Source organism: Hyperolius riggenbachi, chromosome 1 (genome assembly GCF_040937935.1).
Source record: "Hyperolius riggenbachi isolate aHypRig1 chromosome 1, aHypRig1.pri, whole genome shotgun sequence".
NCBI classification, from domain to species: Eukaryota; Metazoa; Chordata; class Amphibia; order Anura; family Hyperoliidae; genus Hyperolius; species Hyperolius riggenbachi.
Genome location: NC_090646.1, coordinates 96,640,928 through 96,658,220, shown reverse-complemented (window position 1 = coordinate 96,658,220; position 17,293 = coordinate 96,640,928). Strand labels below are relative to the sequence as shown.

Genomic DNA, 17,293 nt, shown 5'->3' with positions numbered 1-17,293 from the left:
GACAGGCCTAATGTCTCACAAGCTTATTTTTAGTTCAGAATTGTTTTAAATGTTACTGTTTTTCACCATAGAGTCCCTTATACTCCTTGTGTGTCTGCGCTGTGGGAAATCATATTTAGGCCCGGTCCGCCCATGAGGCCTAGTGAGGTGACTTCCTCAGGCGGCAGAAGTCTGGGGACAACACCAGGGAGATACAGGAGGTGAAGAGAGTGCCTGGCCAAAGTATACTGTAGCTGGTAAGCCTATACTGGGGGAAACTGTACCCTACCAATACTCGGGGCACCTATACCTGGCTAGCTACCTATAATGAGGGTGTTTTTTCAGGGGGGGGTTCACTGCAGGTATAACGTGTGATACAAATTGTCGGGTGCTGTGCGACCATTCCAATTCGAAAAGGGGGGGGGGGGGGTTGCATCCTCACAAGCTTGCCTCAGGCAGCAACAAGTCTAGAACCGGGCCTGATCATATTGATATACGTATATTGTTCATTAGGTCACTGCTTGTGATATAAATATAGACACTTAATTCTGGACAGAATTCTTAGAAGGGGCTGGCAGGGAATGAAGCAGATGATAGACTGAAGAAGGAGGCAGCGAGATTCGTACTACGCACATCCCTTCAGCAATGACAGGGAGCTCTACAAAAGATCTCTTATCTCAGCACTTCTCTTCTAGGAATCAAGATACACTTTTTACAAGGAACCTATTTAAAGACAGCCAGGATCAAAGCGAGAAGTGGTGGAAATGCATTTTGGAAGGTAAGCGCCTAGAAGACGTCTGAGCGGCTGCCAGAGTTTGTAATCAGGGCTGTTAAAGCCGCAGCCATGACTGATGTCAGTAAATGTTTTCTTGCCTCCGGGCACTATGCTGCCGCTGCTCTAAATGACTCATTATGAAGCAGAATGACTAATGTATTTATTGGAAAAGAAGAATGTCTCGAAAAATTTCCCTTGTAATTCTGTTGACATGATAACATTAGGGAAATGGAAAACAACTTTAAAAAAAGAGAGAAGGAAAACAGAGATGTCATCGTTATGTTATAGAAAGGACTAATGAGTACACTGCTTTATGACGGATGATTGTAAAGTAATGGCCTGGACCATCACCTCAGGCTATGGGGAGGGCCGCCATGAGGGGTGTAGCAGTCAGGGTGGCCACTCAGTGGTTAGTCACTGGGTGGTAGTGGTTAAAGTGAACCGAGCACCATTTTTAGCACCAAGAGCATCTCAATAGCACATTAAGAATGCATGCCAACAATGTGGTTCATTATTTTAAAAAAAACTTCAATTTTACCTCTTCTTTTTACATTTAAAAGTTTAGCAGAGGCCTTTATTATCCTACTTCCGAGGCCTGCCCGACTGTAAAAATTTCAGGCAGATAAGGACTGATGTAATTATTTTATTTCACACATTAGCAGAGAGCAAACACAAGCTTTCATCAGCAGGGGTTGGAGAGATAGGACACTATGCTTCACTAACTTTAAAGAAGCAACAGGTGCTATCGTCACACCTTCCCCTGGATAAATAATGGGCAGCTAGAAGGGGAAGGGGGAACATGGCAGCTCCTATAGCTACTAGAAACCAGGACAAACTGCAGAAAAAAAGTGCTGCTTGGTTCCCTTTAACAGACAGAGCAGCCAAGTTGGAGGGGTAGCGGACAGACGGGGGTATTGGGCCTAGCGGTGGGGAGGGGGGTCGGACCACCCCCTACCTCGCCTGGGTCCCCCGAACTGCGCTCCCTACAGCTTTAAATAGCGAGTAAGCAGCCGTCCAGCCGACATGAAGAGGCACGGGCGGGGGATCACTCACCTCTTCCTCGTTCCAACGTGCGCTCCACTGACGTCACTTCCTGCAACGCCAGCCACGTACAATACAGTGGGGGGCGTTGCAGGAAGTGACGTCAGCGGAGCGCACGCTGGAATGAGGAAGAGGTGAGTGAACCCCCGCCCGTGCCTCTTACTGTCGGCTGGACAGCTGCTTACTCGCTATTTAAAGCTGGAGGGGACCGCAGTTCGGGGGACCCAGGCGAGAGAGGGGGGTCCGACCCCCCTCCCCACCGCTAGGCTCAATACCACCCCGCTACCCTCCAGCTCGGCGGCTGCCCCCCCCCCCCCCCCCGCACCCACGGACGGGCGGATGCCGCCCCTAGAAGTTTGCCGCCTGAGGCAAAAGTTTCACCCCGCCTCTTGAGCGGGCCGGCCCTGCTCTCGCCTCCTCGCATCCAATGCTAGGACGTCACAAACCTCTTCGGCAAGGGCTTGTTGAACAGTACCTGTAGCCCTGCTCTCATCTGCCAACTAGCAAGGCTGCACTGTGCAGGACCTCTCAGGCTTGAGCAGTAGCACAGAGCTGATCAAGCTCTGTTTTTTCCACCAAGCATGAGCGGCCTCCGTACTACTGTACAGATGCAAGGTGCCCTGTGCCTGCACCGTGTGGTCATGATTATTGACAGACACGAGCACAGTCGTGAACTTTCAGGGGGTTCCAGCATCCAGCTATGTGTGGGAGGAGGATATGGGAAGCCTCAGGAGGATCCAGAGGCTTTCCTCTACCGAGGTAAGTATCTACATTTTTGTCCAAATGATCTCACAGGTTTTCTTTAAGGACTAACTTCGGCAGGAAGGAGAAGGGAGAGCTCATCACCATTCCTCAGTAGGCAGTGGAGGGGTTTCCTACCCACCAGCCCTTAGTTTTTCCATGTTAGTGGCATAATGCCCTTACTCATACCTCCCAACTTTTTGAGATGAGAAAGAGGGACACTTAAGCTATACCCCTGCCACACCCCTGATCACGCCTCGTCACACCCCCTAGTCATGCATACCATAAAGATTTTATTAGAAAAATATGTTTTATAATTCAAACCACACTGGTTCTTTCTATCCTGGTTCATTTTCCTTCATAGTAACGTTTTAAAATTAGTAATATATCAATTTAAAGGATGGGAATAAAGTTTAGAGTCAATCCAACATATTTTTTAGTAGAGAAATATATATATTTACATAGAAAGAGGGACAAAGTCCTGAAAGGGGGACAAATGAGGAGGAAAGAGGGACAAAGGGACAGGACTTCCAAAGAGGGACTGTCCCTTCGAAAGAGGGACAGTTGGGAGCTATGCCTTACTATACTGCAGAAAGGAATGTTGTTATTCCATTTGTCATTGCAGTGGTGGAGAACCTTCGGTGGTCAGGTAACAGACAGGGGATTGGTTGGTGAGAACTCGTCTTCCATACAGGATTTCTCTGGATAAGTTGTGGTTGATGTCAGGAAGACCGTTGTGTATCAGGGCACAGTTATCCCAGTGTCCGTGGCTGGGGGCCAGCTTATAGACTGCGCTGCTTCCTGTTTGTGACCTCTGGAGCCCATCCCTCCTACCTACAAATAGTTCCAGTAAAGTTTCTACTGGCTAGTATATTGGAGCCTGAGTCTGTGCAACACTTATGGCAAATTTATAAGTACGGTTGACAGTGGTTTATTGCTATCTTTGGCTGCTGTAGAACTGCTTACCAGTTGTAAGTTTTTGTCACTGGTTGTGATATGGCGCTTGATCTATCAGCAGCCACCTGCAGAATGTTACACATGCAGTGGTTCTCCAATGTGCAGTAACCGCATTATTTTCCTCAACATTAAGACCACCTTTCCTAATGGTAAATGCCATGGCCAGAGGGGTTCATCTGCTAGGAATCAAATAATAAGTGTGGATGCCATAACATCCTCCTCCCCAGAACAGTGTGGACAGAATGACTTCCCCACCTATAGCAAGTGTGAATTGGAGGGGAGGTCCCTGTACCAATAGTAGGGAGGATAAGTTGGGGCTATACCCTTATGCTGGGGATACACGGTACGTTTCTGTACCGTGTATCGACCAGCTGATAATATTCAGCTGGCCCGATCAAGCCGCTCGACCCCCGCCCGCTCGATCCCCGCTGGCGGACAATGGCAGTGAATCAAGCGATGATAAGGAAGTGCCGGCGGAGACGAGCGGCAATCGATCCGCGCGCACGTGCGGATGAGCGGGGACGCGGCGGGGACATGACGGCGCCGGATCGACCCGTGTATTCCTAGCATTAGATACACCCTTTCACATTCTTCAGCACAGAGAGCGACCATGGTCTCCCACAATGCATCAATACTGAATTCGCAAATAATGTAGCCAGGCTTACATCCAGAACTGTTGGTATATAGCAAGCCTATAGGTTATAAAATTTTCAGAGCCACATCAGCCCAACATGCAAACAGCCTGTTTTGGACTGTCGGTCCTCCTCAGTGAATGGCAGGGATTGATATGGCTCTATGGGATAGGGCTTGGACCAGTATAACAGAATACCCAAGCAGCTCGGGATGACCCAAAACTACTAGGAAAGTGTAGGGGACTAAAAGAGACCAAAACCCCCTCCTACTAAAAAACCAACACTCAGTGTAGTTGCGATAATTAATGAGCAACTGTGGTCTCCCATGCTCAAAAAGACCTTGTAGTATTTGAGAAAATGTTAAAATTAAGATTAAAAAAATGGTTAAATGACAGCTAATTTTATCCACCCAACAGTAAGGAAAATTGTCATATTTTCCCAGAAACAGCCGGGATTGCCTGTGGGCGCTTAAAATAATTATTTTTTCAAAAACTATGTTCCTACTGTTTTCCTTAATCACCAAAGGTCCGCACCGTCAAATGTTCAAATTTCTTTATTTATAGCTCTTAGATTAAAATGACATCAATAAAAAAACAGGTTTGCATGATGATCGTAATGCAGACCTGTTTTTTATTGATGTCATTTTAATCTAAGAGCTATAAATCAAGAAATGTGAACGTTTGACGGTGCGGACCTTCGGTGATTATTGAAGATTCCCTGTGACTCCAGGGGTGGTCCCGGCATGTCAGGTCCATTGGTGAACAACATTGGTTAACTGGACCTACTGTTTTCCTGAACTACGGTGACCATACATCCCACTTTACCCAGGACAGGTCCCACCTTCGGGGGACACTGTCCCAGGCTGCATGAGGTCCCAGGAAACATCCCGCTTTCAGCAGCGGGACGTCCCAGCCTCGGGATTCTGGCCACTGTATCTGTATGAACTGGCTGCGGCTTCTATAGACGCCGTGCCAGTTCATTGCCCGCAGCCCCGCTCCAGCCTCCTTAGTCTTCCACCGGCAGACGAGCAGAGCTACGGTAAGATGGCTGCCGAAGCCCTGTACTGGAGACTATGGCCTTGATTAACAAAGCCGTACTAACTGTTTACCATGGGCTATGGTAAGATGGCTGCCGAAGCCCTGTACTGGAGACTATGGCCTTGATTCACAAAGCCTTGCTAACTGTTTACCACGAGATCTCGTGTGCAAAGTCTGCGTTATCACGCGCAAATGTCCGCAATCGCGCGATCGCTGCGCTTTGCGCGTGCAAAAGTCCGCGCGCGGCACTTCACGTGCTAACTGTTTAGTACGCCCGTGCTAGACAGTTAGCACGCTTTGTGAATCAAGGCCTATTTGTGTCTCCAGTACAGCGCTTCGGGCGCCATCTTGCCGTAGCCCTGCTCTGCCTGTCAGCGCGGGAGACTGCAGGAGGAGCAAGATGGTCCTGGGAGCAGCGCGCCAGAGGCCGGAGACTTCTGTCAGGTGAGTAAAGGCTTTTTTTTTTCCAGGTGAAATGCTGCCCAAATTGCGTTTATTTTGTGCTGACATGTTTCTCACATTGCGTTTATTTTGTGCTGACATGTTTCTCACATTGCGTTTATTTTGTGCTGACATGTTTCTCACATTGCGTTTATTGTGTGCTGACACGTTTCTCACATTGCGTTTATTTTGTGCTGACACGTTTCTCACATTGCGTTTATTTTATGCTGACACGTTTCTCACATTGCGTTTATTTTGTGCTGACATGTTTCTCACTGCGTTTATTTTGTGCTGAAATGTTGCTCACATTGCGTTTATTTTGTGCTGACATGTTTCTCACATTGCGTTTATTTTGTGCTGAAATGTTGCTCACATTGCATTTATTTTTATGCTGAAATGTTGCTCACATTGCGTTTATTTTGTGCTGACATGTTGCCCACAATGCGTTTACTTTGTGCTGACATGTTGCACACATTGCGTTTATTTTGTGCTGAAATGTTGCTCACATTACGTTAATTTTGTGCTGAAATTTTGCCAACATTGCGTTTATTTTGTGCTAAAATGTTGCTCACATTGCGTTTATTTTGTGCTGACATGTTGCACACATTGCATTTATTTTGTGCTGACATGTTGCTCACATTGCATTTATTTTGTGCTGACATGTTGCCCATTATGTTTATTTTCTGCTGACATGTTGCCCACATTGCGTTTTATTTTGTGCTGACATGTTGCCCATTGCGTTTATTTTGTGCTGACATGTTGCCCACATTGCGTTTATTTTCTGGTGTCTGGGGTAACTGTTGCTACATTTATTATTTAATGGTCATAGTTGGCTATGTTTGCTGCTTTGAGGTTACGGTATACATCACATAGTTTCTGCACACCCATGATGCGAATCCTCCACGGCGTAAACACTGATTTCTTATGCCTCGCTGTTACATCATTATGCTAGCTCCGCCCATACAATATCATGGCCATGCCCATTTTTTTTCCGGCGCGGCACAGCCCCCCATTCTTTGGCGCCCCCCCCCCCTCAACACCGTCCCAGATTGAACCCACAAAAATCTGGTCACTCTACCTTAACATACCTAGCAAGTTCAGTGATTCTAGTATGTTATGGGGGCTTTGCTATTAACTGCTAAAGTCGGCAGCATTGACTTCAATGTAAGCTTCACAGTGTCAGAGACATTTTTGCTCATCCCTTTTTGCCACCAGCCAAGACTTTTTTACATATTGCTTTAAACACAGCTTCCAGTCTCCACTACTTAAAAACTGCAGTGTCACCTGTTCCACTAGGTCTTCAGTGAGGTGAGCCCATGGACCAAGGCCGGATTTATACTTTTTGTGTCTCGTGGCCAAGTATGTTGTGCGTCCCCTTTGATGTGCAGCAGCGCTGCTCCAATTCCAAGTGTAGACAACTCTTCCATGTGTATCATCCATTTACTGTAGCCTCTCTTTCATGTTCAGCTCCCTTGGCCATGAGTTTCCATTTTTCATGTTTTGCTCCCCGATTGCAGCCTTCTCTTTTATATGTAGCAACCCCTCTTGCATGTTCAGGGGCCCCCTTGGGCTGCAGCCACCCAAGGCCCAGGCCTTTGTGGCCTTTCCAGAAATCCGGCCCTGCTAGGGACACAACCTGTGGATTGTTGATAGCAAAGATTCTGGTGGCCACCTTGGAGAACAGTCCATCATCTTTTATGGGGCACTCTGGTTAAGATCCAGGGGCTCTCTTATGCTGGATACACACGGTGCGTTCGCGCACTCGATTTCCCGCTCGATTCCCGTCGATTCGTTTATTTCCAACATGTCCGATTTGGATTTCGATGGATCGTTAGGTCGATTCGCATGCAAAGTATGGCGAATCGACCTAACGATCCATCGAAATCCAAATCGGACATGTTGGAAATAAACGAATCGACGTGAATCGACGGGAAAATCGAGTGCGCGAACGCACCGTGTGTATCCAGCATTTGACTCCCACACCTGGGTGACCTCACGTTACCTGCCCTGGACTATCCTAATAGCCACCTTTAATGACTTAAACAGGACATTATTGTCTATTTCTGGCCAACATTTTTTATGCATAAAGCCTTCTGATGTAGAGAATTGAAGATTACACAGATTTCATCCTTCCATTAGCAGCACTTAATCCCTCTAAGGCTCCTAACAATGTGTGCCTTATAGAGCAATTTTAGAGAATCACAACCTTTATGCTTCTTTACGCCAATACGGCTGTAAATAGATGTTTAAGAGATTTTCTTAAGGGTGTGATAGCATAATAATGTGCTGTGACTGAATGCACAGAAGCACTACTTTGTACAGCTTTCCAGTAACTTGTGAAGTCGGATTCTTTAAGTAATAACTACTTTGTTATGAAGCCTTTGAAGTAAATGTTATTATGTATACTTACTGGTAAATGCTGTAGCATTGATAACGTGATTTACGTTTGTTAAACAAACATGTGTATTGTGCAATATTCAGATGTTCCATTTCATGGTGATCACATTATTTCCTTAAAGGTCATCTACTCCACCCAAAATGTGATATTTCACTGTTAGGTGGGCACTGTTGGATGAATCAACCTCTCACTGCTTACGTCTCTCAGAGGTCCATGCAGTGAAACTTGGCTATGAAGAAAATACTAGTTCACCACCAGGTATATCACAATCAATGTTTTTGTGCTGTTTGTTGCAGCTGGGAAGTGGGTAAGCACAGAGTCGGGACAAGGTCCTCCATCACCCAAGGCTGAGATACCAAAGTGCGCCCCTCCATCCATCCCACCTCAGCCGTCACCCACTGATTGCTATTAGAAGAGGCGCCCCAGGCAGAGCCTGGACAAGGTCCCCCAGCACCCAAGGCTGAGACAACAGAGTGCGCCCCTCCATCTCTCCCTCCACAGCCGTCACACACTGATTGCTATTAGAAGAGGCGCCCCAGGGCCCCCAACACCCCAACATCTTAATCTCTAGTTATTTGGCTTGCAGTCACTGCCCAGTATCCCCCTTTCTTATTTCTCTCTGCTTCAAACACAATAGGGGAATGATAGCTGAGTGAGTTGCGCGCCCCCTCCTACACTGCGCCCTGAGGCTGGAGCCTCTCTTGCCTCTGCCTCGGCCCGGGCCTCGGTAAGCAGCAGCCCAGTGTCTCTTTCTAATGCTTTTTTATGCAAGCTTGCAGAAAACCATTTGTCAGCTTTCGGAGGCACTTCCCGACGGAGTGATTTTCAAACTTTTTATTCCTTTTCTGCCTGCACCTGATGCAACGCGAGTATAATGTGCATTGTGTTCCTGCTGTAACAGGCAATGCCCACTGTGAACGTGGCTATAAAGCGCGCAGGCAGTTTTCCAGAGTTTTTTTTTACTGTTGTTTGCAGATATCATAGCTCCCAGCTGTCCCTTTTTCAGAGGGACAGTCTGTCTTTGGGAACTAAATCCCCCTGTCCCTCTTTTTTTCCTCATTTGTCCCTCTTTCAGGACTGATGTACAGATCTATGTAAAATTATGTATTTTTATACTAAGAAATGTGTTTAATATACTCTAAATGTTATTCCTAGCATTTTAATTGATATACTTCTTAATTTTAAATGTTAAAAAAAGGAGAACTAATGGTGATCGAGAGGACCAGTGAGGTCTGAGTTTAAAACTTCAACTTCTTCTGAATTCTTTCTGGTATCAGTGACTAGGGGTGTGTCAGGGGTGTGATTAGGGTGTGTGTCTTCAAGTGTCCCTCTTTCTTATCTCAAAAAGTTGGGAGATATGAGACATCATCAAATTATTTTTGACTATCCTGATGACACCATCATTCTAGCCTCACTGCACTATTCAGACAGAAAGGATTCTGGGAGATGGTGATGCTGCTTCTTGTTCTAAATGTCTGCTGGATACAGGACTACTTCCCATGATCCCTAATAGTGACTGATAGCTGTTAATCCCCTGCTGACAACACTGAGGGCTCTTTCACACTAAAGGTCCGTACACACGCCGGACTTTAGGCAACGACGGGTCCGTCGTTGCCTCCCGCTGGGTGGGCGTGCCAGCGACAGTCCGGCGTGTGTACAGTCTGTCTGCAGACTGATACAGCTGTTTCTGAGCGATCCGCCCGGCGGATCGCTCAGAAACAGCCGTATCAGTCTGACGACAGAGCGTACACACGCCGGACTGTCGCTGGCACGCCCACCCAGCGGGAGGCAACGACGGACCCGTCGTTGCCTAAAGTCCGGCGTGTGTACGGACCTTAAGACGTCATGTTTGATGCAACGTTAAGGTTGCATAATGTGTCCTAACGCAGCGCATGTTAGTTTTGAAGTTGGACGTTATATTGAACTGCGTTATGCGCCTCCTGATGCGTACTTTTTGTCGCATACTGATAGAACGAAAACGGCGCATGCGTCACATTTAAAAAAAAAATCGAAAACCTTACTGAGCATGTGCAAACAGTCCAACGTAGCTAATAACGCAGACAACGCACAGCATGCAGCACTTTCTAAATATTGCTACAAGTTACACACAACGCAACGTGAGCACTGTGAATGTCACACATACTTTGTGCTGCTGTGCGTTAGTCTGCGTTATGAACTTACCTAACGTGCGACCTTAAAGGAGAACTGTAGTGCAAGTTATATGGAGGCTGCCATATTGATTTCCTTTTAAGCAATACCAGTTGCCTGGCTATCCTGCTAAGCTATATGCCTGCAGAAGTGTGAATAGCACCAGAAACAAGCATGTAGCTAATCTTTTAAGATCTGACAAAAAAGTCAGAAACACCTGATCTGCTGCATGCTTGTTCAGGGTCTAGGGCTAAAAGTATTAAAGGCAGAGGATCCGCAGGTTAGCCAGGCAACTGGTATTGCTTAAAAGGAAATAAATATGGCAGCCTCCATTTACCTCTCACTACAGTTCTCCTTTAATGTCGCACTGTGAAAGAGCCCTGAATCCGGACTGCTCGTCATGTCAGTTAACAGATTTGCTGGCCTCGACATGACAATGAAAGCAGCAGAAGCATAGTAACTACATAGCTCCCAACTGTCCCTTTTTTGGAGGGACAGTCCCTCTTTGGGAGTCCTGTCCCTCTGTCCCTCTTTCCTCCTCATTTGTCCCTCTTTCAAGACCTTGTCCCATTTTCTATGTAAATATATATATATTTCTTTACTAAATAATGTGTTTGATTGACTCTAAACTTTATTCCCTTCCTTTAAATTGATATACTAATAATTTTAAAATGTTAATATGAAGGAAAATGAACCAGGATAGAAAGGACCAGTGTGGTTTGAATGACAAAACAACATATTTTTCTTATGAAATCTTTATGGTATGTGTGACTAGGGGTGTGGTAGGGCCGTGATCAGGGGTGTGGCAGGGGCGTGGTTTAAGTGTCCCTCTTTCACATCTCAAAAAGTCGGGAGGTATGGTAACTACCTCCCATTGTCATTCCAAACAGGAAGGGGGGCCATATTCATGTTTCCAGCAATCTACAGGAAAATCTAGGAGATGATACAAGAGCAAGGGTACAACTCAGTCTTCAGTTATCTGTACCCAGGGGTCGAGTGGGGTGTGGACGGCGTCCACTTACTATTTCCCTAGGGTGGACGCCGTCCACGCTGGCTTGTGTGGAGGGAGCAGCGCAGTGGAAGGAGAGCTGTGAGCAGCGGTGGAGAAGGGGGCCATCTCCCCCCCTTCTCTCACCTCGGGGCTCTCCTTTCCTCGCTCTCCCCTCCACAAGTAATGTGCTCGGGCAGCTGGCAGCGGGCGGGACTTACCTCTCCTCGTTCCGGCGCCGGATCTGCGTGCCGCTGCTCTGGTCTGAACCAGACCAGACTTGCGGCATGCAGATCCGGTGTTCCGACGACGACGAGAGGTAAGTCCCGCCCGCTGCCGGCTGCTCGCACATTACTTGTGGAGGGGAGGCACATGGGTTTTCTACGTGAGTCCACTCACTTCTTTTCCCAGGACTAGACCCCTGTCTGTACATATATGTGAGCAGGGGCATAACTACAGGGGAGCAGGAGCAGGAGGGCCCAGAGCTTTGAGGGCCCGGGGGCTCCAACTACTAACTTTCCCTTCCTCCATTCATCAAATCAGTATTTTTTGTCACAACACTTGTCATGGGTGTAAAGATTATGATTCCCACACTTGTTTATGACCCTTGCAAGATGGGCCCCTGTGCTGTGAAGGACACCAAGGAGAGGCAAGGGAAGGAGTGTGAACATTTGGGTCCCCTTAAAGTTTTTGTAGGGGGGGCATCATTTGTAGTTGCACCCCTGTATGTGGGCACAACATGGCCTTTTGCTTGGAGTTCCCCTTTAGGCATTCTTCACTAATAACACACAAGCACCCTTCTCTCTCCCTCAGAAATCATACTGTATCCAGTACAGTAGCATTTTCCATGCTGCATAAGAGAGCCAGGAAGTAATCAGCAGAATGACGTTATCGGCATCCACGCCAAGCGATCATTACAGGAGCCATATTGTGCGCCCGACACGTCTTACCCTATCGCATGTGGAGCTGCCGTACATCTGGGAGCACTCAGTTTTATAAGAATAAAATAGAAAGTTGTTTCTGCTTAACATTTCTTTTAAGTTTTTATGGACTACTATCTCTTGAACCTACAGCCATTTACTAAAACGAGTTACATTTTCCTTTTCTTGGACAATTACCCTGAGAAGAGATATTGCACATCGGAAACATATGCCAGGGGTGGTGGAAAATGCTCAAATAGGGTAATAAAAAAGTTTCCCTAAAACCTATAAAGAAAGTGAGATAGCTGAAATGAGCATTTATGCATTTTAGTAGAAAAGAATGTGCATCTTTATGTATTTGTCCTGCAGTGCAGTTGAAAGTGGATCTAGTTATCAGGGCCGGATTTAGGCCAAGGACTTTAGGCCAGGGCCTAGGGCAGCACAAAAGGAAGGGCACCAAAGTAGCAGGCTGGTGCGGCAACTGGTGCAGCATTTGCAATCTTGCAAATACGGCAATGCAGGGAGATCAGGCAAGCACCTGACCTTGGTACTCTGCTGCTAGCTGTCTGTGCAGCAGCCACCTTGCTCTCTCAGCATGTTTGCATTGTGGCCGGCGGCTATGGACTTGGGCAGCATTGGAGACGGAAAGGAAGAGGAAGCTTCTGCACTGGAGACGAGTGGAGAAATGAGTGACACTGATGGCTGCTTCGGTGTGAAGGCGAGCTGGCTAACTATACTGAAAGGGGGGAAGTGGGAAATAGAGGGATTAAGGAAGTCATCTGGCTACTTATACTGGAGGGAAAGGGGGAGGGGTTATCTGGTTACCTATACTAGAGGGGAAGGGGGAGGAGTCATCTAGCTACCTATACTAGAGGGAAAGGGGTGGGGGGTCATCTCGCTATACTGCTGGGGGGCGGCTGGTAACAGTGGCCTAGGGCTGTAAAGAGTACAAATCCGGCCCTGCTAGTTATTATATATGGAAAAGCATAATAAAAAATGTATACTTGGATTGATTTTAGCATCCTCAGATGGTGTAGTTAAAATTCTGCATCTGTCTCTGCAGCTCATGCAAATGTAATCATAGCCTCAGACTAATGAGAGACAAATGTAGAGCAGGGTTCAACCAATGGGAGCTATCACTTTTATTCGCCAACTTAGCAGCAACACCTACTGGCTAGAATGGTATGTTGTGTTGGATCTGCAACTTCCCTCCCTTAGGTGACGCACCTGATGAAGGACAGGCGGGCCCCTTGACACCCACTTGGTCCCAGGAACCTGCCTAGGTTACCTTGTGGATGATCCTGTGCTGGATAGAGCCTTTGTCTTTAAAGGACAACTATCGCAAAAAAAGTAGGCAGTTAAAATCTGACAGAACCAACAGGTTTTGAGCCAGTCCATCTCCTCAGGGGGGATTCTCAGGGTTTTCTTTGTTTTCAACAGCATTTCCTGAACAGTCTAACTGCGAAAATAGCGTGCAAGTGAGTAGGGAGGCTGGCTGGTATCTTACAATTTTGGCAGTTAAACTGCTGTTCAGGAGATTCTGTACAAAAAAAAGAAAACCCTGAGAATCCCCCATGAGGAGATGGACTGGCCCAAAACCAGTCAGTTCTGTCAGATTTTAGCTGCCTACTTTTTTTTTTCACGATAGTGGTCCTTTAATTGATTTCCACAGGGTATGGTGGTCACACTGGGGCCAAAATCAAAACGTTTTCCACAATGGAAACCACCAACAAAAAAGCAGACATGTCAACGGATTCTAGGTTAGTAGTACTGATCCAAGCTGTATACCATAGAGCCATATGAATCCATACCATGCACTGATGAGGGCCAAAAAGTCCATGCAGTATGTTTGTTGGATTGGTGTGGCTCTGTAAAATGTATAAGCTACAGGCTCACTATACACCAGCAGTTCTGGATGTAGGCCTGGCTTTAGAGGCATAAAGAAATGATTTGCAAACTCAGGAGTGATGCATCATGGGAAACCACAGTTACTCATTTAAAGTTGAATTATTGCAAATACCTTCTGTTTTAACAAGGCAAAATTATATTCAGTGTTGATTTTTAGCAAGAGGGCATTTTAGTCTCTTCTAGCCTGTGGCTGAGGGAGGGCCCCTCGGGCCCCTCTGGTCCAAGGGCCTTGATGTGGGCATAACCTCTGCATCCCCTATTGCTATGCTGAGTGCAACACAAGCAGAAAAAAAAAAAAAAAAGAGTCGGCACTACAGCTAACTACACATGCTAGGAGGGAAGCGGCAGGGAGGAACAGTCTTCTTAAACCTTAGGTGCAGACAGCGTGCTCAGGCTTGCGTGTGGACAGAAGATGCATATGTTGAAACAGAATGGGTAAGTCGGCACTTGCTGTATACTGTCATTTATTCCAAAGGTGGCAATACATCATTTCACAAAAACATTGTGGAGGAGGTAAACATACCGTATAAGAAGGCTGTATGAGGTGGGTGGGTGCTGGGCACAGAAGAGCCTGACGGCCGTTTCGCGCTATATATGCGCTTCTACGGAGGCTATATAGCCTCCGTAGAAGCGCATATATAGCGCGAAACGGCCATCAGGCTCTTCTGTGCCCAGCACCCACCCACCTCATACAGCCTTCTTATACGGTATGTTTACCTCCTCCACAATGTTTTTGTGAAATGATGTATTGCCACCTTTGGAATAAATGACAGTATACAGCAAGTGCCGACTTACCCATTCTGTTTCAACATATGCATCCCCTATTGCTATGCCACTGCAAGGTACATACTTGTCAGATGTGGTACTCACCTGAAATCTTTCTGATACCGGTCATTTGCCACTTTGCCACGGTGCTCCATTTGATATAAGATTTGATTAAAGATTGTACGTCAATAGAGACAGTATGACACCTACTATATTCATAATTTTTTTTCACATACTCATCCACGCGATGAGGTATTTAAAATACATTAGTGGATTCCATGAATGTCATTTCATGTAACTTCCAAAAATTACGCAAAATCAGGATTGCCTGTGAAATCGTAGGTAGGGTCAAAATGGTAATTGCAAAATATACATCAAAATTCACAAAAGCAAAATGACCCATTGCGATCCACACAAATCCCATGGTATATTTAGGAATGAGCCTGGAGTCAGCTTTAAAGAAAACCTGTAACCAAATAAAGTTCCCCTGGGGGTACTTACCTCGGGTGGGAGAAGCCTCTGGATCCTATCAAGGCTTCCCCTGTCCTCCTCCGTCCCACGGCGGTCTCGTTGCAGCCCTCGGAATGCACAGCCGACAATTTGTCAAGCTGGGCAATATTTACCTTTTCTGGCTCCAGCAGGGGCGCTGTTCCGGATCTCAGGTCGGAAATAGGCGGAGATAGCCGATCCCAGTTGGGTCCGCTCTACTGCGCAGGAAACTTCCGCCTGGGACTGGGATTGGCTATTTCCACCTATTTCCAAGCCGAGAGCCACTGCTGTGCTTGCGCTGGAGCGAGAGAGGTAAATATTTACATGGCCGTCGTTCAGGGACCTCTAGGAAGACCACCGTGGGACGGAGGAGGACGGGGGAAGCCCCGATAGGATCCAGAGGCTTCTCCCTCCGGAGGTGAGTACTCCCCAGGGGAACTTTTTTTTAGATTCAGATTCTATTTAAAGTAAAGGGTGACAGCAGAGTTTCAGGCCCCTGAAGCTGCACTGCCTGTTTATACATATGGAGTGAAAACTCAGTGAAAAAGGGATTATTCGTATAGTGGACATGTGCTATAGCCATCAATTCTACTGTAGGTACACAGATATAATCAGTGTGTTGAGTTTACAACATATACAAATATACAGATAGTCCCCAACGACTTGAGTTACAATGTTTCAGAGATACAAGCACAATTGTCTTTATGCATAAAGTATACAGTACTATTTTTTTAATTACATATTTTTTTGTTAAAGGGCACCTGTAGCAAAAGAAATAGCCCCTATGGGGCAGCCGCAGCATAGTAGATAGCAATCTTGCCTTGTAGTGCTGGGTTTCTGGTTTGAATCCCAGCCAGGGCGCTATCTGCATGGAGTTTGTATGTTCTACCCGTGTCTGCATGGGCTTCCTCTGGGCACTCTGGTTTCCTCCCACATCCCAAAAACATACAGATAAGTTAACTGCAATCTCCCTATATTGGCCCTAGTTACGATACATACACTACATGATAAATACATAGATATATGAGTATGGTAGCTACTAGATTGTGAGCCCCTTTGACGGACAGTTAGTGACAAGACAATATACTCTGTACAGCGCTGCGGAAGATGACTATATAAATACTAAATAAAAATAATACTCATCTCAGGAAGGAGAAGCCTAAAGAGGCTCCTCCCATCCTCCTCCGCAGTCTTGTTCCAGCGCTGGCAGCCCTCGAAGTCAGTGTGTCGTGCACACTACCTCCGTCCCGCCCGGCTTTCTTCAGCAATAGCTGGGCCGCATCACGTCTGCGCTACTGGACAGGCACAGACGGCACCTGGGCAGTAGCACAGACCCGATCCGGCCAGCTATTGCCCAAGAAAGCCGAGTGGGACAGAGGTAGTGCGCATGTGCCGGGAGGCCACACTTTAGGGGTCTCAGCGCTGGAAGGAACTGTGGCATGCAAACCTCACAGGTTTGCTTTACATGTTACAGTACTGTATAAACTGATATAAGTATTCAAAACTGGTGAAAATAACTGATGAGATAAAATTTTTATCTATCCTCCTTCTCCTAAAAATGACTTTTTAAGATACTCCACAGTTTTATTATATTTAAATCTAGTTTTTAAGTTTTTACTGTTCTATTGTCTCTGCTCAATGACACATGCGTTGAAGTATGCCAGAGCTAAAATCTATGAACCATTGACTCGTTTTATCTCTTGCCTGCTCTCAGAAGCCATTTACTGACAGGAAAGTGTTTTATGGCTGTAATTCCTTATGAGTGAGGGTTATGCTATAGTCCGACCCAGTCCCGACCCTGACAGAAATTGTCACTTGCATATCAGATTTTTAACTCTTTTGGGCAGAGAAAGAAAAAAAGGAACACAGCATAGTCATTTGTGTGCTAGGCACTGTACATACACATGTCTATCTTATCATGTCACATGTCACCTCAGTTTGTCCTTTAAGGATAGGGACCCACTTTGGCAGCACTTGCCGATTGCTGGCGATTAACAAAGCGCTTTGCCAGGGGATCCCAGTAGCGGTGGTCCCACAAGTAAAAGGCTGCTTGCAGCAGTTTGGTAGGGATCCA

The 17,293-nt window shown here is 46.5% G+C and overlaps 1 long non-coding RNA gene across 2 annotated transcripts in view; it reads left to right on the top strand.

Annotated features, from left to right (window-relative positions):
• Positions 1–12,098, top strand: part of LOC137564038 (uncharacterized) — a 249,778-nt gene extending 237,680 nt beyond the window's left edge. For both annotated transcript variants that reach the window (XR_011030496.1, XR_011030497.1), the window contains 2 exons: positions 675–757; positions 11,951–12,098. This is a non-coding gene — a long non-coding RNA (uncharacterized lncRNA). The remainder of the gene's footprint in view (positions 1–674; positions 758–11,950) is intronic.
• The last annotated feature ends 5,195 nt before the right edge of the window (positions 12,099–17,293 follow it).